A 24219-nucleotide genomic window follows, 5' to 3' on the forward strand; every position below is an offset into this window, starting at 1 on the left:
TAAAACCCAATAACCTTAGGTGGTGGAGCATCTTTGTATTTTGGGGGATAGATGAGTAATTAGGGAACTGTTTAAAATCTTCTTATAAATATTAAGCAGAAATCCAATGGTAAATATTGGGTTGGTGCAAAAGTAAAAAAATTAAAAGTAATGACAAAAACTGCAATTACTTTTGCACCAACCTAATAAATTGTTCTGTGTCTTCTTTAGGTTCTGGGTCACATGGGTGGCATTTACACTTCTTTTTCAATTTAGAATTTTTCAGATCATTTGAATAACACAGTGCTATTTTGGGTCTTTGGTTTACCTACTCATCCCTCCATTCCTCTTTGATTTTATTTGTTTTTTACCTCCAGGAAGGAAATGTTGACAAACCCTGTGTTGCTCTTCTGGTTTCTAGACTATAGAAGGTCTCTAGCAAAAAGCTACATGAAAAGAGCACTTGGTACTTTTCCTTGAAACAACAGCAACAGAAAGATTTGCATGATGATATTACAGTTCACTCTTGGTTCTTTGAACACAAAGGCAAGCCAGCTTGCTAAAGTTGTCATCAAAGTTCATAAAAGGTGTGATGCTGCTTGTTAGATGCCTTCATGGAAATATGCATTAAGAAATGCACTGAATTTTAACCTTAAAGTCTACATGCTTGAGAAAACATATAGAGTACATTATAGACTAGGGTAATAAACAGAATAATTCATGACTCCCTAAGGGGATTGTTTTTGTTTTTCTTTTTTTCCAGGGGGCAAGTGAGCAGGAACAGAATGCCTCTTTAACCCTTGAGAGAAGAATGTATTGTATAGCTAATTCTCTTGGGCACAACTTCTACTTTATTCAATGGGAAATTGTATCTTTTATTCAACATCTGTTTTATCACTTTTCTCCCCTTTATTATCCCTTTTTCAACATTGCAGACCATTGAATCATATCCTAAGCATGGGAAAACAATTGCTGGTGATCATTGATTTGTATCCTTTCTGTCTTGATAAACAGAGGGAAATTAATAAAATAGTTCATGGAGGCATTAGGACATTATTCCAACCAGTTACTGGGTGCTCGTAGGGCACAGATGCATCACTGTGCAGCCCAAAGTGAGCTTCTGATATTTTGAAACCTTTTAAAGTGTATATAGGGCAAAGCTTTCTGTAGATTTGCTGAAAGAGTTTCAGTCTTATCCTTTGGAACAAAGGGTATAAATTGGTACAGAATAATGGTCATATTGGTGATAGCAACTATTGGTTTTCTACATACTGACTACCAGATACACTGCTAAAATGCTTTCTTTCTACTACTTTTAATTCTTTTTGGAGAATATTTTGTTACTCCCAATTTGCCCATGAGAAAACTGAGACTTAAAAGCATTAGGTAACTTGCAGTTAGTAAGTAACTAATTTTTAAGTTCTGGTCTTTGTGACTTTCCTCTATTCCCCTCATGTTGCTCTGGAATCTCTACACTGTTTTGTGTGTGGACTCTATGTTCCTGAAGCCAGATAGAATAATTGAGCCAACACTGTTCAGTCTTTCTTTTCATAAGTCATTTATTATTTCAGGCACTGTTGCTGAGAAGCCCCTAGATCTGGGGTTGAAAGGTAGGACTCTACTACTGATTGGTTGGATGACCTAGAGCAAGGAAGGGATGTGTTGTTACATGGTAATGCGGCAAACAATCCTATCTATCTCCATTGCCAGAACAGATGAGAGAGTCCATGAAAGTTTGAGAAGAACAAATTGCTACATAATTGGAAGGGATTAAGTTACAAATATGGATTTGTTAAGGTAGGTAAGCACAGGCTAATTAGAAATTTCAGAATGATCCTTTATCTTACGTTAATTCAAAACAAACAAAAAACAAGCCAACAATTATTAGTAACTCCCTACAGAGGAAAGAAGCTGATCTTAAGGGGTTGCCTCTTCTGACTCCAGTGAGTCTACGTCACCATTTTTCACTACCCAGACCAAGATTAATTGTCCAGGTTCCATCTTCCCTTTTGGCTTCATCTGGTGTCTTAGGCACTTTTGGACTCTGGTTGATTTGTAAGCACTCGGGGCTGTAGCTACATCTAAGTGGGTAAATTTGATCAGTATTTTCCCTCCTTTGCTATTTTTGCTGGTGGAAATGGAATCTTCCAGCATCTTATAGACTTCCCAAATAATAGTGGCCTTTGGCCCTTTATGTGGTCAATAAACTTCTCTCAGGGAAGCCCTGTTTCCCCCTTAACATGACCCTCTCTGATTTGGGCCTTCTGGACGCACTGTCCTCCCTTTCTCACTGCTCGATTTACACTCCAGAAGCACTGAACTGACCTGGTTCTCTCTCTGCATCTATCACAGGGTGGGTCACCTCCATGCCTTTGCTCAGTCTGTTTCCCCTGCCTGGAGGGCCATTTTCCCACCATATGCCCCTTCTTCCCCTGATTTGCTCTAGGTTACTCTTCAGAATTTGGCCTAGGCCTCACTTCTCCCAAGAAGTTGCTCTTGATTTCCCACTTCTCTGTGCCCCCATATCTCTTTGAGCATGCCTCCTATATCCATTACCACCATACATTGAAATGATCTCTTTACCTTCTTTATCCTCCTGTCTATACTATGTATTCCCTCAAGGGGGTAACATTATTTACTCAACCTATGCCCTTCATTTCTAATATAGTATACCACATATAGTAAGTATTAAAAATGTTTCTCAAATTAATTGATTTCTTCATTTAATTTTATATGTTGAAATTAGAAAAATCTGTTTTTGAATGCTAGTTATGAGGTGCTCATATGCTTGTCCAGAGAAAAGACTTGTGCAAAGGCTGTTATTTTCGATGATTTTTTTTCCTCTTCAGAAGAATCCTTCCTCTTCTCACTGCCCTGCTAAAGAAAAGACTGTTAAAAGCCTCTTCATGAGTTGGGAGAGATGGAAGTACAGACCTTTGAAATTATCTGATTTAAGAAAATCATATAACCATAGAAATTGATCTAGGTTGAGTTTAAAATTGAGCATTCCGGCCAGACACAGTGGCTCATGCCTGTAATCCCAGCACTTTGGGAGGCCGAGGTGGGTGGATCATGAGGTCAGGATTTCAAGACCAGCCTGGCCAACATGGTGGAACCCCATCTCTACTAAAAATACAAAAATTAGCCGGGTGTGGTGGCACGCTCCTGTAGTCCCAGCTACTTGGGAGGCTAGGTGGGAGAATCACTTGAACCCAGGAGGCGGAGGTTGCAGTGAGCCGAGACCATGCCATTGCACTCCAGCCTGGTTGTCAGAGTGAGACTCCGTAAAAAAAAAAAAAAAAAAAAAAAAAGAGCATTCCTTGAGATTGAGAAAATGGGATCTTGTTACAACTTGCACTTGTCTATTATGGGACAGAGGATGAGGAACATGAAGGCTCAGTGAACTTTGGTTACCACCCTGATGTGGGTCCCCAGGATGGTTTCAGTAGTCCAGAGCTTTTAGTTGATCTTTGAGTTACAAATTGCAACTGTGTGTAAATCAAACCTTATGTGTATCTTTCCTATTTATTTCTAAATATAACAACATTTTCTTCCTCTAATACTTGGGTTCATAAATCCTCCTTTAGGCTTCCTTGGGTTTAAAGCCGTATCTAGATAGAAAACGAAAACAAATGAAAATGATCAGTTGGATAAGCAAGACCTCAAGTCTCTTTTTGGCTGACCCTGAACCATGAGTTGAAATGAAAATGTTGGGTTGAAGAAGGGCTAGAATGATACTGCTACTTGTTTTGACTCCTCATCACACTCCATGTCCAAGAAAATACCACCTACATTTTCTGTCTTAGATGTTCATCCCTCCCTCTTCTTGCTGTTTGATTTTTGCTTCTTGTTCTGTGCGAAAGCTGCCTACCACCTCCTTTCTTCAAAACTATATTTTACACTTGAATATACTGTCTTCTCTGCTTTAAAAGTTTTTGATAATCAGGTGATGATTTTATAGTCCTGATTTATGTTTTAGAAGTTACTTTTCGTAAATATCCCAAATGAGATCTATTTGGCCCTTGCTGCAGACCAGATGCTGGTCAGATCTGGCAGAGCAATTGATTTAATCCTGTACATTTTCATAATTGGTAGGAATCAGTTTTCCCTTTATTCTAACATTACATATTTTTAACAATATGTGAAACAGGCTTCATGCTTTTCCTCTTCACTTTCATGTATGGTATGGCCTTAATAAACATTTAGTAGTTTCCTGCAAGAGCATCACACACATCAGGATACTGGGCTTTCATTCTGTTTGCTGTTTTTAGTAAGTGAATTGGGTTAATAGGAAAGATTGTTAAAAAGGAGGAAGGGTATAGGGAAACAAGAATGTATATTTTTCTTATTGAGTCTTTTCATTCTTGATATTCTTGGTATCTGATTGTCTTTCTTCCTATCTTTGAAATCCTAAGATTCCATTCTCTTAGGAAACTATTCGTGGGCCTGATTAGGAATTTACTAAGCTGTTCGGGCAAAGCCAATTTGTGCTTAATTTTAAATCAGACAATTATTCCAACTCTCAAGCCCACTTAGACAGAGCAAGCTTGATAATGAGGGTGGAGACAGACTCTTCGTATGAGAAATTTTACCCTGTGTGTTAGGTAGGGCCCTGACCTTGCAGAGAGAAGACCCGGATTGAATCTTCATTCTATCATTCACTCGCTGCATGAACTTAAACAGATACCAGAACGGCTTTGCATCTCAATTTTCTCATCTGTACAATGAAAATAATAATTATTACCTCTGGGCTATTCTGAAGATTAAAATGAGGTAATTTATATACATGGCAGTGCCTAACACAGTGCTTATTTAATGGACATTCAGATATATTAATTTCTCCTACCTCATTTGTCTTCTATAGTGATATGGTACCCGTCCTTGCTGGGGACAATGTTGGCCCAATGCATTGTTCACACTGCCTGTTGAGTAAGAGGGATAATGGTGATGTCACAGAAACATGATTATTTCTAGGAGTTAAATTGAACTTGGAAACATGGTGTGTGCTTTTTTTCTTTTCCACATTGCAGGACCTCTGAAAGCTGGTCTGTGAATTGCCCTGAAAGTCACTCTGAAAAATTAGCTTGCAATATTAAGTAAGTACATATTTTTGGGACAAGGAAGCACTTTCGAGGTGGTTTAGCTGAAAGCCCTCATTTTCAGCTGAGGAAATTCAGGGTCATGGAGGTGGATGACTTGACCAAGGCCAAATCACTAGTTGGTTATATCTGTTAATCAGTTAGTTTTCCTAGCTGCAAAAAGCAGAATCATCATTATATAGTTTAAGTAGAAAAGGAATTTTCTACATAATGTTAAGCAGCAGAGAGCACCTCCAGAAGGACTGGAGACTCAGGGCTGGAGTCTGCACAATCAGAAGCATTCCCAAATTACACTTGTGGAGAGCTCTACTGGAGAGCCAGCTGATATTGCCATTGGCCACAGGCACTCCAGATCAGCACACAGGATGCTAGGACTGGGCCTGTCCTACTGCTATCGCTGGGAGCTGGATGACTTTCTGCCATGCTTCCATCCCCTGGCAGTATAGATTCCACATGGAGACTTCCTTCTGCTCATCTCTGTCTTCTCACTTGAAATATATGTCATTGGACAAAGGAATCTAATGGCCTAAGTGTGGGCTGTGGGCCTAGACCTAGCACCAAGGGGGCCAAGAAAATAAGTTTATGTCTTCTGCCTTGGCAAGGTGGGCCTCCTGAGGCCGGGAAATTCCTCGATTGGAAAGGGTGCTGGATAACACAAATGCATGTCAAATTTCCACCACCTTAGAAGATCCACACAGCCATACGGTGCTGCTTTTACTGCTCTATAACTCTTCTTTGTTAGTATAAAGCAAACCCTGGTTTCAAATGTGAGATATATTTCAGTACAAATATTAAGTTTGTCAGAATTCTGCAGGGCTCTTCTGTGGGCATCCTTGGAAATGTGGAGTCTCAGAGAGAAAAGTACATTAATTTTCTTAGACAACATGTGTTTTTCTAGGGCTTTAAACTGCAAATAGATTTGGATGCATAGCCAATGATTTATATGATATATGTTTGGGCTTCTATATAATCTTTCATATATACAAGATTTTATATAGTCTAACCTTCGGATTCATATGGGTTAAAGGTAGGATTTAAGTAGCATTCTTTGTCTCAAGTGGCCCTGAAATTTTGGGAACTCAAGGAGAAGAAGAGGAGTCCATAAACTCTGGACCATCAAATCAGATGTTACTCAAGGTAGGTTATTAAATGCATAGTTTGCTAACACTTAGAGAACAGGAAGTGCTCACTAGGGCCTGAATGAATGAACAAAGTAGATTCTGACCTACTGAGTGTGTTCTGATCTATTGAGAACCACCTTGTGGTCTAAGCCAGACACGTGCCATTCATATTCTACGTTAGTTCCTGTGATGACATAGTCCTAAGGGAGAATAAAGATAAAGAGAGAGAGATAGAAATATAGAGGAAGAGAGAGACTGGTAGATACTCAGGAGTATATTGATCTTTCACATCCATGTGAAATATGACTTAAAAACTTCAGAGTTGTGCTGGGACACAGATGGAATGTCTTCATTCTAAAAACTTATTGAATATTTGTTTTATGCCAGGCATAATAAACATTTATTAATACCTTAATACTTACCAGAGATTATACTAGTTTATCTCATTTAACCATCACAATGAGCTTCCCAGGTAAAAATCACTATACCTTTTCATAAATTATATTATACTTTTTTTAGATCACTAAATTACAGTGAACTAATTCTTAAAAAGGTTAATAATCTGCTCAAGGTAAATTACAGAGCTAATATCTGTGTCTCTAAACATTGTGATTCTTTTCTTTATCTTCCATGTCACATTGTCTCTCATGAGTCCCACAGAAAGAACCCTATTTAAGTGGCAAGAAGGGGCCACATTGAAAATGGCATTCAGTGGATCTTGAAGGAAGAGTAAGAGGTCACCAAGGAAAAAAAGATGGGAAAGCTAACTGAAGCAGAGAGAACATGAGGTATGAAGCCAGGGCTTTGCATTCCAGGCTGAAGAGCTGAAGCTCTCCCTCAGGCAATGGGATTAATGAGCAAGAAAATAATATGACCATGTATTTTAAGTTGGTATTTTACCTAACAACCAAATGAAATAAAACCAAGGATTGTATCTGGATCATGAATTACAGATTCCAGACTTCAGCTACAAAATCAGTGGCCTGAATTGCCATTGGCTGGGCTCGAGCCCTGTTACCTTCCCAGTGATGGAAGGCTACTTTGCTCTACTCCTACTCTTCTGTCCCCTCTTGAACACCACAACCTATGTGCAAGATGGAAGCTAAGGAAAGAACAGAATTACAAGAGTGAAGTGAGATCTTCCTAGTGTCTTAGCAGAATTATTACTTCGTGTGTTTTGCAAACATGGGCATAATTTTTTTTTTTTGAGATGGAGTCTCACTCTGTCACCCGGGCTGGAGTGCAGTGGTGCCATCTCAGCTCAACCTCCACCTCCCGGGTTCAAGTGATTCTCCTGCCTCATCCTCCCGAGTAGCTGGGACTACAGGCGCCCGCCACCATGCCTGGATAATTTTTTGTATTTTTAGTAGAGATGGGGTTTCACCGTGTTAACCCCGATGGTCTCGATCTCCTGACCTTGTGATCCACCTGCCTTGGCCTCCCAAAGCGTTGGGAATACAGGTGTGAGCCACTGCGCCCAGCCACATGGGCATACCAAAAAAAAAAAAAAAAAAAAAAAAAAAAAAAATCTCCAGGTGCTACATTCTTTGTAAGTTTCACATATTAATATCCCTAAAGATAACATGGGACCAAACAATAACAGGGAAAAAACAAACTTAGCCTAATACCAGCTGTTACCCAGAGCAATCCCATGAAGTGCTGGTAGGATGGCTTTGTACTGTCTGGGCTTTTTCAGCTCATCAGAGTCTACCCTGCACTGATATTATGCTCCTCTCATCACTCTCAGGAGCCAGGTCAGCCTCTATGTCTGCCTTCATATGGTGGATTAGAAGTATCTGGACTTCCTTTTAAAAGTGTCAGCTTTTCATGGACTTCTCAGGGGCTTTGTGACAATATTCTAAGCTTCACGGGCAATCTGTAGATTTGATATGCCCTGGTTATTATTACGCTTGGTAACTTTTTCCCCCCTCAAAAGTAGAATAAATGGATCCGGAAAAAACGAAAACACTTTTTAGCTGCCTCAGAAGATGGTCAGTCTGAAATAATGGATATTTAGGACAGAGTCTTGGTTTCAGGTTCTTCCCCAATAAACTCATAATATGAATTTTTTTCCACAACTTAGTTTAAAGTATGTGTACGTTTAGCATACATGTATTGAAAGATTATTTTAAGAATGAAAAGATTAATCAGAGTACTTTAAATTGCCTTGATCGTTCTGATTCTTTCTACAGTTCAACTCTTTCATGTAGTCTTCAGCTCACAGACCACCATTTCCCATGATGTCCCCTCCTCTCCTAGCTGGGTACATCTGTGCTCAGGTAGCAAAGCAGGGGCACCACCCCCTTCCCCTCTTCTGAGTCTTAATCTAGTGGGACAATGCAGGAACCTGGATATCCCATTGGAGCGCCCCTCAGTTTCTCACCAATGGCTCAGAGCTCAGCATTCAGAGAGCTAGGGCTTCTGGAGAGTTTTGAAGTTTCCAGCATAGTAGGAACCAGCCTATATATGCCTTGTGGAGTCTTCCTCCTTGTAGTCATCACTTTTCTTGGTTTTATTTGATCAAGCTACAGCACCATGTAATTCCTGGATTAAATCTATCCAGCAAATCTTTACAATAGTCAATCCTGAGAACTCTTGATCTACTTCTGAATAGGTATAGCTATAGTAGAGTTATATTGTAGTAGGCTATTAGGAAAGGTGGTGTTTTGCCCTCCTTCCTTCAAATCCAGGTGCTGGGGAATGGGGAATTCAATATTTCACTTTAGCATATCTTGAGGGTAATTTGTAAACCCAATTCCATCAATAAAATTGTCTGCCCCAGTGACTGCTGCTCTCACCTGATGACATCCGATCTGCAAGTGACTCCCTGAGGTCATGGGGACCAACCTGCACCTGGCTCAGGGGCCAGGTGCTCCTGGAAGTGGCCAGTCTTGTGGGTAACACATTTATTCTGGAATGTTAATCTCTTTTCACAGGGCTCAACATTTGGATCGCCTGGCCCCAGTCAGGTACCTGGAAATCACACTGTAGTCCCCTCAGATTGGAACAGGAAGCAAGCCAGGAGCTCTGAGATGCTTTTGGGCTATTGTTGACATATGGCAATCTGATTTAGTGCCATTTCCTACAAGTCCCCAAGGTCCTGTGGTCCCCCCTTCCTAGTCCTGTGGGAAATGAAGAAGATTGCCCTGCTTTTCTCTGATACTTCTGTCCTCGTGTTCCTGTGCAGATCAAGCTAGATGCAACATGACATGTTTGTTTGGGTTTTATTCCAGTCTATCAACATCCAGTGCCATTAGGTTGTAAACTGGTAATGACAGTGGTAACCATGGGTTCCAAAAGATTTTAAAACTTTCTTTCCTTTAGCCTGGCAAGAAACTGATGTAGTAACACTGAAAAGCCCCCAGGTAGACATATAACACAAGCCTCACTTGTGGTTTGCTAAGTAAGTAGCCCAGCACATACTTTTCTGTGTAAGTTAAAGGTTAGGATGCTATAAACCTCGAAGCTTGTCAAGATTAAGCAGCACTGGGCAGAACGATGTGCTGTGAGCACCGTCCTCCAGTTATTGGGTCCAACCATATTTTAGTGAAATAAGATTGCCTTGCTGGAGTTTCATTTGTGGGCTTGTAAGTGAAGGGTGTATGGCAGATGCTATGATTAAGATTTCATTTCCTGGCTGATGCTACCACAATGATCACAGCACCAGCAGGGTAAAACTCACATTTGCTGGCAAGGTTAAATAGTGACTAGTTCTGAATTTAATACACAGATTAAAAACAAAAAGAAACCACCGCCACCACCACAACAAAAACTCACTCAGGTTGATTAAGGAACTGCCTTTCATATTTCAGGAGATGAAGCGTTTGTGCTAATGTCTTTCTACTTTGTTTGAAGATACCAACTTTCCCCCCCACTCATTCTTTCATTGATTCATTTATTGAGTGCCTATTTTTTCAGATGCTGGGCATTCAGTAGTGAACAAAACAGCAAAATCCTTGCTCTCATGAAGAGAGAAAGACAATTTTTTAAAAAGAAACAAATAGGTTGTTTTAAGCATTATAAAGAACAGTTCAAAGTAAGGGAGATAGAAACTAATGGGGAAGCTTATAAAGGACAGGGAAGGCATCTCTGAAGAGGTATTATTTAAACACAGGCCTGAAGGAAGTAAGGGAGTGAATACTGTAGATGTTTCAAGAAAGGACTTTCTGGGCAGCAGAAATAGTAAGGTAAAAGGATCTGAGGTCTATTGAGGAACAGCAAGGAGGCCAGAGTAGCTGGGCTGAAGTGGGCAGAGGAGGGAGAGTAGTAGAAGGTATGGTTAGAATGCACCATTGGGAGATTTTGAGCATGTGAGTGACATCATCTTATGTTTTAAAACTTCCCTCTGGCTGTTGTGTGGGATTGCAAGTGGAACTGAATGGGAGGCTATTGCAATAATCTAGGTGAGAGATGATAACAGCTTGGATTTTGTGATTTGGCAGAGGTGGTAAAGAGCAGTTGGATTCTGGATACATTTCAAAAGCAGAGCTGACAGGGTTTGCTGATGGATTAGATGCAGATGTGTGAGAAAGAAAAAAGGCAAAGATGTTACTATGTATTTAGCCTAAGCACCTGGCCAAATATAAGTGCAATTGTTTTTCAGATGGGGAAGATGAAGAAGAGAAACATTTTTGTGTGTGCGTTGTCTGGTTTTAGACATGTTAAATTTGAGATGCCTAACAGACTTCCAAGTAAAGATGTTGAAAAAGAAGTTGGAAAAGGAGTCTTGAATTCAAGGGCGAGTTTGAGGCTAGAGTTATCCATCTGGGGGCATATCAGCATAAAGGCGGATATTTAAAGTCATGAGACTAGATAAGATCACCCAGGAATGACAATAAAGAAGTCTAAGGCTTTTGCTGTGGGGCACTCTGAAATTTATAGGTTGAGGAGATGAGATAAAATCAGTATAGAGGCCAGAGAAGAGCTGCTGAGCATGGTAGAAGAACCAATAGGGAAAGGACTCCCAGAAGCTAAAAGAAGAGTGTTCAAGGAGGAGAAAGTGGTCCAAAGTGCCAAGTGTTTCTGGGGGTTAATAGGAACAGTGATTAAATCTCCATTGAATTTGATAACGTGGAGTTCATAGGTGACCCTAACAAATGCAGTTTCATTGGAGAGGAGAGCAGGAATCTTACTGAAGTGGTTTCAAGACAGGATCAGAGGAAAGTGGAATGAGAAGTGGAGGCGGTGAGTATGGAAAACTCCTTCAAGAAGTTTTGCTGTAAAGCAAATGAGACACATTGGGTCATAAGTGAAAGGTTTATGAGGCCAAGGAAGAGTTTTTTTAAAAAAATGTTGAGGAACTACTGCAGGCCAATCACGAGTTCCACTCTCATGGTACCCACAGTTGGTGGGGTGGGGTAGGAGAGTGACCAAGCACCATCAGCAATGATGAGTCAGAGAGCATGTGCTATGAAAAGAGCAGGCCAAAGAGTCCAGCACAGCCAGCCACAGTTGGGGCCACTAGCTCAATCCATCCAAATGAGCCAGGGAAAGCATCCCAGAGGAGGTGATGCCTACCCTAAGCCAAGAGGAATGACTAGCGTTTAAGAAGGGCACAAGTCCTGTTGAGTGACCACATCCACTTAATTTTGCCTTTTGGGGGGTTTTGGCCACTAGTAGGTGGTAAAGCGTTGTTCATTGTTCAGAGTGTTATCTCCCTTTTTCTCCATGCTGCTAAAAGCTAAAGTTTACCCTCAACCAAAAAAGTAGCCCCTGCAAGCCTCCCCAGTCTCTCCCCTTGTCGCTATCACTTTACACTTCCGACACGGCAAACGGGAGCTATTTGTGGTTCCCTGCCTACCATCACTATTCCAAGTAAGGAACTACTTTACCCAGTGGGGCTCTCTCTCTGGACTACTCACCTTCTCCTTACCTTCCCATCCTCATTCATCTTCCTGGTGAACACAAATGGAAGTTCTTGTCAAACTCTAAAGAAATTGACCTGAAGATATTCACGTTATAACTATTTATACTATAGATTATATTTATTGAGCTTCCATAAGTATCAGTTATCTTCCAGGCACATTTTCCTTCACTGCCTTTTGTAAGGGCCTTTCTTCAAATTCCTCTGTTGCTAAGGGAGGGGAATGGGTGAGTTGACCTTACAGGGAGGCTAAGTCTGGAAACATCCCTTTACTCTCTTCCTTCCACTCCTTCTACTCTTCCTTTCCCACTTAGACCATGGATCATTTGCAGAGGCCCCCCAAGTTCAGTCTTCATTAGGCACCACATCACTTACTCCTAAAGTCTCTCTCTCACCTGACTGACACCAAGTCTCCCTCCCTTGGTGCCTCAAGGAGCTGGGTGGTAGGTTGGGACCTGAAGAGCAGTGGTTTACCAGATATACTTGCAACAAGGTGGATTGGTTGTGGCAAATGCAGGTCTGAGCAGAACTCATGCTGGGAAGTTGAAGGCAATGACTGGGAGAGACCGGGGAGAAAGTCAAGTCTACAAGGCAGGAAGCAGGACTGCAAATGGGAAAAGGAAGCCTGTGGGGAAGCAGCAACTGTCCTGGAGGCACTTTGAAAACCCTGGTGTTTGCATCTCCCAACTTGTCGTCGCAAGGGTGAGTTGGGTAGGTTGAGAGAAAAGCATCTGATGAATCCATCCCCAGTAGAGCCTCACTAACTCGTTATGGCTTAACTGTTTTAGCGCTCCTCCAGGAGGGAGAGAAAAAAGAAGAACTCACAGTGGTGGAATTTCAGGCAGAGGGGTAATATCTCACAGGAATACGATTGGCAGGGTCACCTCCTGAAGAATCCCTAAGTCAGACCAGATAAATATTCACTTTGCAGTAGCAGATGGGTGAGGAAAGCTGTAAGGATTAATATCTTGGTTGGGGTTATTGCTGTCACATCACAGAAGGCCGTGGAAAAGTGCTGGAGTGAGAGGGTGAATTGGTCCTCCTCTGTGCTTACATCCTCAGGATATAAGCAGATCATGGCTTCCTGGTTTTCTCCATTGGAGTCCAGCTTATAATTTGAGTAAAGACAATTGCCTGGGCTCTAGGAAGCCTGGCCAATTACTCGTGGTGTGATCTCTGGAAAATCACTTGAGTGGGGCTTAGTTTTCTCGTTTATTTATTAGCTGGAGATATATTGGATCATATTGCCTTACAGGGAAGTGACCATGAAATGAAACATGTCGAATAACTTCGTAAAATGTAGAGTTTTACATAAATATCAGGAGTCACCCTTCTACTGGACTGCAAACACTTTAAGGCAGGAATCCTGTGTTGTTTTGTAATCCAAGCCCATCCTATGGCACGTGGCCATGGAAGCTCCCTTTGGTGGCATGGACTGCTGGATGAATCCCAGCATTGCTGGCTGGCTGTGTGGGGCAGCCTTGGGCAGGGAATCCTGCCACATCTTGGCTGATTGACAACTGATCGTACTTTCCCTTCCCCCTCACTGCTGATGGTTCCATGCTTTCCACATTTAAAATAGCATTTTGGGAAATGGTTCTCCCCCAGAGAATGCATTAAGGTGACTCTGCTTGTTGTACCCTCATTCCCTCAAAGGCTCGTTATTTAAATTATTGCTCATTATTAGCAGCCCTATTTTCCCTGGCAGCTGTGAGGTGAGATGACATTTCCAGGTTTCTCAAAGCACCCTGGGAATGATCAGGCTAAGTCAGGTTTCTCCCCTTGACGCAGCGGCCACAGGGAATGGTGGAAGGAGTCTACTGACATTGCATGAAGTGGGTGGCAGAGAGAGAGAGGGTCATACTTCCCCATGTGTACGGGCTCTACCCTGGACAAAGCCTCTTTTTCGGCACTTCCTGGAAGAAAAAGAAAGCCAAAAGGAACCTGGTTATCGTCCTGTGATGTGGTGAGCCCTGACTGACAAGGCTGGACCCGCCTGGCTTCTTTTGGGTTAAAGTGTCAGGAATAAGAGGTCACAGGCAAGGTGGCAAGGAGAGAAGCAGAGAAAATCTGTCTGTGGTTTTTTTAAAAAAAGGGAAGAAAGAAAAGTTCCTGCTTTTCTTTCCTGTGTGAGAAAAACTATTTAAACTGGCACAAAATATATTTAAGAAGCATATTCTTAGAGTTACTTAGAAAACTACCCTGTATATTCTGGCAGCAGCAAAATGTATCCTTAATAGAATTCATATGGGGCGCCCAATGATCACGGTGTTTGGAGAGGAGCCAGATAGTAAGTAATTTAAACATCACAGGAAATTAAATTTTAGAATTCAATTTTGCATAAAGTTTTCTGTAATGAAAATGTCACACATAAATTATGAAGTCTGATTATATTCTTTTTTGACTTTTTAATAAAATAATAGAGGTACTTGACAGTCAAGAACAAATGCATATTTTATGTGAATAGTATTGCGTTCAACCAACGTCCTCTGGAAATAATGGAACAGATGTTAACACTGCTCTATCAGCTATCAGGTGCTCTGTTAAACAGCTCCAAACACAAGTATTTATTAAAAAATGCTAAAGGGGTTGTCTTTTAGGGTTATCTAATTGTAGGCTTAAAATGTAGATGGTTAATGTAATTAATTATACATGTAGAATTATATAGTTGGGCTATAATTTATTATATGTGTGCATATATAAATTATATAATATTCTGTTGTAAATTAATTTAATATGGGCACAGGGAATGACTTCTTGAAAATATTAAATAGTTCATAATGTGGTTATAAATCAAAACTAATCTGAGTTTCCACTTAATTTTGAATTTTGAGAAGGAGGATGCTTTAACTCACTGTAGGGGACTTTGGGGGTGCTGATTGTGTTTTAGATTAAATCCACAGCCGGTAATTATTTTTAATAATATTCAACTAAAAAATGCCCCAAATAAAAAGCCTGAGCACTCTTAATTTGTTTCAGGCCAAGCAGCATTTTTCTTCAAAGCAAAAAATATAATGAACGTTTATTTTGAAAATTGACCTCCTCCATCATAACTCCAGGGCCCTAAGGAGGTCTTTCTCTCGGCTCACAATAAACTCTCGCACAGTGCAGAGATCATGACCCTGCTGTCTTGCAGGGGGAGAGAATTCTTGACAATGTATGTCCTATTTCGTATTTCCCTCTTTGAATCCGGTTATTACTTCATCTACATACTTTGTATTGGGGGATGGGGTCTACACATATTTTAAATTTTAAAGGAGCGCGACAAAGCTTTCTTATTTAATCAGAGTCACACACAAATGTAGGCCAGGCTGTTCGTCCAGAAGCTTGTATCTTCTTTTGGAAAGTAGGCCATGTCAGTTCACAGTGGAAGGAAGATGAAGATGATGCTCTGTATGACTTCCAAAAAGGTGGGCATCTTTTTGTTTTTATCTGTTTTTCCTATGAGGACAATGACTAGGGTGACCAGCTTGTCCCAGTTTGTCTGGGACTCTCCTAGTTTTAGCACTGGAAGTCCTGCATCCTGGAAACCCCCTCAGATTTGAGTGAACCAGGATACTTGATCATTCTAAGTATGACCAATAAAAGCTTACAAGCCAGGATTTTTAAAAGATGTGTGCACAAAAGCACATGCTGCCATCATAAAGGTGGCATGAAGAGACAGAAGGTGCTGATGTCCATTGAGGGTGGGCCTCTGCCCCTTGATTGTCAGCATGTGCTGGGGGCTGGCCCTCAGCTTTGCAAGTGCACGACTGAGATTTTAGAAGCTGATCCGTGGTTGATCAGGCTTTAGGTCACAGATGAAAGCAGGTTCCTTAGTCAGCAAAAGCAAGGAAGCTCCTGCTGATGTGTATGAGACTTTGTGTGAGTGAGTGATGAGTTCTTGTTGAGCTTAGTCACTAAGATTTCAGAGTTGGTCTGTTGTGACAACTTGTGTCAATATAGAATTTGTCTTGAGGTGAGGTACTATCATTAGAAGAACCTAAAATACATACCATTGCCCTAGCCATCAGGGGTGGGTTGTGAGGAAACTAATATTGGAAGTGAAAAGATGATGATCCCTATTGTTTTGTGGCAAAATGTCCAGGTAAACTATCGCTTCTAATTACTAGGCAGGACAACTACTTACCTAATTAATTTGTAGTGCTATGAGAAGATAATGAAAAACAGGACTTTAGTAGTGTGTGATAGTATTGGCTACGCTTGACAAGATATTACAAGAAAGAGATGAGCTCAGGAGAGAAATGGTTAGTTTATAAAGCAGAAAAGAAAAGGTACAGAGCGAGTCTGAATTTCAGGGCCTTAAAATTTGGAAGAATTGACTACTTCTAGAACCCAAACAATAAGATGTGGTATTTAAAAAGACTTTGAGGGGGAAAAGGTTTCTCACTTAGTTAATAAGCCTCAAGGCAAATATTGCTCAAGCTGTGACCCTCTCATTGAAGCCTAATAGCCTAATATCAGTATTCACAGTGAAGCTGAGAAAAAGAGGCATGGAGGTGAGCAAGCAAAGAAATAAAACAGATCTAAGAACCTGCAGGCTGTAAAGTTCTTTGGGTGTGCTATTTATTTATTTACTTACTTTTTGAGACAGAGTTTTGTTCTTGTTGCCCAGGCTGGAGTGCAATGGCACGACCTCGGCTCACTGCAACCTCTGCTTCCTAGGTTCAAGAGGTTCTCTTGCCTCAGCCTCCAGAGTAGCTGGGATTACAGGTGCCGGCCACCATGCCCAGCTAATTTTTTTTTTTTTTTCTATTTTTAGTAGAGATGGGGTTTCACCATGTTGACCAGGCTGGTCTCAAACTCCTGACCTCAGGCAATCGACCTGCCTCAGCCTCCCAAAGTGCTGGGATTACAGGCGTCAGCCACCGCCCCCAGCCATGGATGTGCTTATTGTCCAATGAAGTGAAAAGCAAAGAGAGTTTTTAGGGAACTACATAACTAAAGCAACCATATAAAAGTATCTGAATATTCAGAACTTAAAACAACCCTGGGACCCCTAATCAGAAGCACTTTGAGAAACCTGGGACGCCCCTAAGGAGTTCAAATTCTCTACAGCTCACTTTAAATGTGGCTAAACGGAATAAAGAAAAAGAAGAATCTCCTCCAAGATGAGTCAAAGAGCCAAGGAGAACAATGAAAAAGGAAAGTTTTCTCAGAGAGCCTAATCATGGCCTAACCAAGGGGCCTCCAGCCTGAGGGTAGGAGGTCTGCCCAGTTGGATTCCTGAATTGCTGCAGGTCAGAGGCTGCTGTGTGTCTTCCATTAGTTTCTTTCCAAATGGAAATGTTTACATATACCTTACTGGGTGGGGATGTATGCACATGCGTATATGTGGACAGGAAGTTGATAACTTGTCTTTTTTGGATCAAGACCTCAGAACCAAGAAAAGTCACATCATCTGGCTCTGATGGAGAAACAAACTGGACATCATCCAGAAGGATTAAACTTTGAGCTGGATGCAATGGTGGATGGATGGAACTTTGGCCAGTCTCCCTTGTGGAGGAGTTAAGGCTATTCTGTGTTGGAAGAAAGAAACAAAGAAATATTTGGTGATGAAAAGGGTGGGGGCCATGGCAGATATGGTAAATGATGGTCAAATATTCCATGTACTCACTCAAATTTCCCAGTCTTGCTGCAGTTAGACTAGGCATGTATGTGATTATTTAGTGGAAGTGGCCCATTATGCAGGTAGCCATCTTCAATCTTTTCACATAATTTTCATTTATTTGCAGTACATTTATTTCAGACTACATTTTCTGTGTCTGCCTTCCAGTACATGTCCTGCTTGGAACTTATATCACTCCTATTCACTATCAATAGATGCTATGTTGTTTTTCTTGTGATAATGTTATCAAGCACTTAGGGACCAAAATTTAGTTTACATATATTCAACACTGGACAGGCTTCTCCCCAGATTTACCCATCTTGGAAACAGACTTCTTTGTTTTATGCCTTTGCCATCTTTGGAATCAACTAGAAATGCTAAATATGAAAGTGAGAGATTTCATTACCTCCAGAGCACTGTCTATTTTAAGCCCTCACCATATTTGTCAACTGGGAAACTTTGTCTCAGTGAGCCTTGCAGTGAATGTGATTGGCTAGAATTACAAGTTTTTAGTTTTGGACAACTTCTCCGAAGTGTTACCCTAAGGATTTCAGCAATTCCATTTCTTGGCCTAAAAAGAAGATGACTCATTCAACCAGAATCTGTTCTTAAGTTAAAAAGTCACAAGAGAGACTGTTGCTGATGTGGTGGCCAAATGGAAGACCCTTATTCAAGTAATTGCTTCCTGACTCCTAGGCCTAGAGCTCTAATTCTATTGATGTATCTGGTTCTCAAGAATACCAGCTGCGATGCTAATGTGATTGGCCTTATCTTCCTTTCTTCTAAACTGTCTTCCACAGACACACATGTAAAACTGTCTCTATTCATGGATCATAGCGGATAGGACTAGTAATTCCTTTTCCTCACATCTACTAATTCCTATGAGCTACCATCTTCACTCTTTGCCCAGCCACTAAGAGAGAAGCTAAGCTTTGTGTCTCCAAAGGACAGCACTAGGACGACTGGGACCCAGAGCAGGCCTGGGCAACAGTGCTGGTGTCCATAGGATGGAGCCCTTGTGAGCAGATCAGGTCAGCATTATGACTGGGTGTTTCTCATATGATTTGGGGTGTGAGTAGAATGATTTCCTACTGGGGCTATTGAACATACCCTCACACCTTTCTCTGTGGTGCCAGGTGATGAGTGTGACTTCTGATGGAGAGGGTGTGTGGTGGTAGAAAGGGACAGGCTTTGGACATGGATTCCTCAGATTCTGCAGGCATGGGCTATCTCATTCCACACTTACCACATGGATGCAAGACAAAGTAATTACAAGAGATTTTCATCACCTGAGCATCCAATATCTCAGCTTCTTTAGTCTTGAGTAAAAGTTATTGTAACATAAAACATTAATAAATGACCTCCTATTAGCTCCCATTCAACATTAGTGTCTATCTCTGCTCATGGCATCAGCATCCTTGTCTGTTGGCTCCTGCTGGTTTCCTGATGTGACAAACCCTTGACAATAATGGGAAAACAGAAGGGAAATTGATGGCAGAGGGAAATGGGAAATTTTGCAAAATGTGCAAGATTTCATGAAGTTGAGAAAAGTGATATTTGAAGACTATTTGAATCACATGTAAAATCATTGACAAATGAGGATCTGTCAGGGTTAGCAATTAGGAAGTCAACAGGGATGACTTCACCATGGACATTCAAAAGAAAATCATTGAGGCCTCATTTTATTTTCCTGGAAAAATTGCTGAAGCTCTTGGGTATATTTGTGAAAATGACCTTTCCTGGGATCTTCTGGGCATGGATAAAGTGAAGAATGCTGTTATTTTTCTATTGGTTTGAATGAAAGTTGTATTAAATCCAGAGAAACCAATCAACACCTGATACATTTTTTAGTTCCTTTCAAGAATTGGCAACTAGTTGCAATTGTGATCTATACTTTGTTATATATAGTATCAAACATGTTTTTTTTCTCATTTTAGTTTCATTTCTTTTTGGTGTTGAAGTGATAACAGAAACTTTTATCAGGCCAGGAGCGGTGGCTCATGCCTGTAATCCCAATACTTTGGGAGGCCGCGGCGGGCAGATCACCTGAGGTCAGGAGTTCGAGTCCAGCCTGGCCAACATGGTGAAATCTTGTCTCTACTAAAAATACAAAAAGTAGCTGGGAGTGGTGGGACAGAGTGAGACTCCATCTCAAAAAAAAAAAAAAAAAAAAAAAAGAAGCTTTTATCCTTCACTACTTATGATGTCCATATTTTAAGGGGACTTAAAACCTTTTCAGGTACCAGGAGGCAGGACCTTCTGTATTTGCATATTTAACTTCACTTTGATAATGAACAAATCAAATATAGAATAGGAAAAATGCAATAACAAATATATGAATCAAATATAAAAGTATGTGTACAACATCCCTTAATTTAAAAGATACACTATTTAAAAAATAATTTAATGATATTTGCCAGATTGTTTTCCCCTTAGATTGTTTGCTTCTGAGGCTTTGTTTTGCACCCTCAGGTTTGTTGTCAGCTGATCAGCAATATCTCTGCAAGTGTTTAAATAATCCACTGTTTACTTAGCCACATACATGGAGCTGCTTACATGAATTTGTCTGATACCAGTGATTTCTTATTTCTCAAGAACTGATATATGTTTTCTTGGTCCTGAATGTTGGAGTAAACTCCCTATGCTGGTTTTCCACAAAGTGAGGCAGTAGAAAACTTAAGTTAAAAGTCAAAACCCTCCTTATTGGGTTTGTGAAACATCACTTAGCTGAGGGAGGCCTTAGTTTTATAATCTTTAAAGTGGAGTTAATATTATTCTTTTATTTCCCTAACATGGTTGTTTTGAGACTCAAATGGTATGATGTCCATGTTTTGGTGACTGAACATGATACACTGGGATGAAACTAGCATAGAATAAGCCTCTATTAGGAGCCGTGTACTGGGCTGAGTGGATTTACAGACCTTGTCTCATGTGGTCACATGCAGGATTTGGATATATTACTATGATGCAGCATGACCGTCCTAATAGTCTTTGATTATTGTAAAGCAAATTTTCTGCTCTAGTTCTTTGACCCTCACAGTGGAGATCTTCAATCCCATTATGTCTTCCTGAGTTGTTTCTAATAGACTCACTCAGGCTGTCCCCGGTGAGTAACTCACTGTAACCCTGTGACCTTGGGACACAGCCTGTCCAAAGGGAAGACCACCCAGTAACTCAGACTCCAGATTGCTTAGCCATCTCAGAGTGCTCCGTCTATCTTACTACCCAACCCCCTACTTACAGCAAATTTAAGAGCTGTCAGTTCCACCTCTGTAATATCTCTTACATCAATTTCTACTCCCTGTCGGCTTTGTTAGTGGCCTATTTCAGATAGTTGTTAGGTCTCATGAAGAACTCCCTGTGGGGTGGCCAGTGAGTGCACCTCCTCCAAGTCTGCCACGCCCCCTGCTGGTGGGGGTGGGCATTCCTGAAGGCAGCAGGAGAAGCAGCAGGGCCAGGGCAAGAATTTCATCTGGGGTCTGGGTCTCAGAATTCATTTAGATTTTGACATCTGTTTCCTTAGGTCTAGAGGTGGTACCAAAGGGATGAATTGGTGGCATGGGTTGGGGGTGCTTTAGTTTCCTCATAATTTTCATCACAACTTATTAGACCCACCTGAGAAGATACAATCCGAGTTTACTATGCACATACAGCTTTAAGTCACCAACACCCCTTCCAATGAGATTACCTCTTCTGAGCTCCCTCTAATATAGAAATTCCAGAGTCATGGAACCTAGTCCTTCAACTGTACTTGCCTGGCATCTTCAGTGTCTGATATTTGACCTACCGTACTTGCCAGATCCAGCTTTACTACTTCCTTTCCCTCCCTTGACTGCCTGTTTCTAAGTTTTGATCTCATTCATCTTTCAGATTCCTGGTGTCTTCCATTACCCATGGTCTGTCCCAACTCCAGACCTCCCTGCTTCATCCTCAAATGAAAAGAAAAAGAGTTTACTGTGAAATTGAACATAAAAAGTAAAATTCAAAGCAGTGGATTTAAAACTATTTTGACTATTTTACATTAAGGCCAAGTGAACACACACACACACACACACACAAATATATACATATAATTACTTATATACCAGCATATGTCATGTTTTTCTATTCTTTTTTATTTCGTGTTTTTTAAAAAGTCAGTGCTCCTGATTCACCACCTGGTCCCAACTGATTGAAGAAGCTCAATTTGCTGTTTTAAAATGCTGTTCTAAGGAAATATACATGGGAAAAGTGGAACTAAACTGAGTGAGGCCTTATTTATAACAGTAAGCAGAGTTTTATCTGAATTTTAAGTGTTTGGGAGTTGTCTCCTTTTCTTTACCTAGTATGTACGGATGAATTGGGAAGGAGAATTACAATTCATCTCTTTTGGAAGCATGTGTGTACAGTAGAACAATTTTAAGAAGTGCTTATTTTTCAATCACAGGATTTAGAACAAAAGTATCAGGTATGTTGTCTCTGTTATCTGCAATCAGGGATTTTAAAATGCAGCTGGGGTAATTCTTCCATCTCCACAAGCAATTCTCCTAGTACTGTCAGTTTTGTTGTGGGGAATTTGAAATGGGAGTTCAGATTGCTATATTGTCCTCAGTTCTAGATAAGAAAAAAATAGAAGAAGCAAGAAAGCTTTGTTGTCAGCCTGGCAGGGGATTTTCATGGAAGTTTGACAGTGATAGCTGATGGAGTTAGAGGATCCAGGAGAAAAACTCCACTTGTATCCCAGGGGGTCCTCAACACTGGGTCCACCTTGGAGTTGCTCAGGAAGCTTTTATTGATTTATTTTTAAACTTTTTGTCATGCAAAATTTCAAATGTATGTGAAAGTAACAAGAAAATATAATGAATCCTTACATATTCATCACTCAGCCTCAACTGTTGTCAACTCAAGGCCAATCTTGTTTTCTATACTTTATCCATTTCCCACACCTGCCTCATTATTTTGAAGTATATCCCAGACATAATATCATTTCATCTCCAAATATTTCATTTTGTGTCACTAAAAGATGATGACTTCATTTTTAAACAAGACTGTCATACTATCACCACACAGGGAGCTTTAGAATTATCTCAAATGCCTGGACCCCAGACCAATTAAGTCAGAATATCTGGGAGCAGGAGCTACATACTTGTATTTTCATAAAGTTCCCAGTTGATTATATTGTTATTATCATACTTAGTTTAGGAGCAGGAATTAAATGGTCAGGGCTAAGACTCCTATGGAGGATGGTCATAAGTAGGGAACAACTATAGTAGATGCCTCTATTAGGGTGAGGGTCACATCTGCTCCTCTCTCTCTGTTCATTCTTACTCTTAGCAAACCATTCCACTTTAGACCCACTCTCTGTAGGTAACCCCCAATATCAATATCTTTTAGTCCTAACCCAATGTCTGAACTCCAATTTCAGCTATCTCACTTTCTGTAGACCATTTTCATTAGAATGTCCCACCATCACCTAAACCTTAATATGCTTAAAACAGACTTTTCCCTCTTTCTCCCAAACCACCTCCCTCACTGGATGGCTCCATTTCTGTCATCAGGAAGGTTATATTTTTGGCTTTCCCTTGTCACTCATATACCAACCAGAACCCACATTTTTTTGTTTTTTCACATTTGATGGCACTCATATCCATCCTATTCTTTTTATTCAACACTCAACACCCTCCTTCAGCCCCCTGTCCTTTCATGCTACACTATTGCAATAGCTTCCTAATTAGTTCTTTCTCTTTTCTCATCTGTCTCCAGCCCACTGCCTATTCCAAAGCCATGTGTATCTTCTTAAAACACAGTTGCAAAATTCATTCACCTAGTTAGATAAACCATAAATGAATTGCTATTATTTATAGGGTATATCTCAATTCCTTCAGCAAGTATTTTATATTCTCACAAGACCCTCCACTTTACCCTTATAGTACACTATTCTTGAACCTGTCATTTACACTCACATTTCCTTACCTTTGCTCATAGCCACTCTCTCATCTCTTACCACCTGATCCTATCCTATCCTATTCTATCCTGTCCCATTCCATCCCATCCCATCCCATCCCATCCCATCCCATCCCATCCCATTCTATCCATAGATCCAAAATTCTCCTTCCTCCAGAAAAGCCTGTCACAGCCTACAACGACATCTTTGTCTCTCAATCTCCTAGGGCACTTATTATAGGTAGTTTTTTAATAATTTATTGCTACTTTATATATTAGTATATACACATACATACATGTATATGTATTTTACCCAGTTTTTGCCCTACAAAAACAGAAACCTTGTTTTATATTGTTATGTGTTTACCACATCAGTCAGCATCATGTTTTGTGTATAGTAAAAGATATAAAAGTTCTGCAATACATATTGATCGATTGATTGATTGATTTTGAGTGTACTCTGTAGAGTATAGCACTGCATTTTCAGAGACTTATCATTAGCAGGAGAAGAATGCATCACATGGCACCTCTAATAGAAGCTTGACTGATTTTCTATTTGTTGTTTGCAATTGATGATGATCACTCCAAATTTGGTAATTGTTTGTAATCTACTACAGACAGCACAGG

This window comes from Papio anubis, chromosome 2 (assembly GCF_008728515.1).
Source record: "Papio anubis isolate 15944 chromosome 2, Panubis1.0, whole genome shotgun sequence".
Taxonomy (NCBI): Eukaryota; Metazoa; Chordata; class Mammalia; order Primates; family Cercopithecidae; genus Papio; species Papio anubis.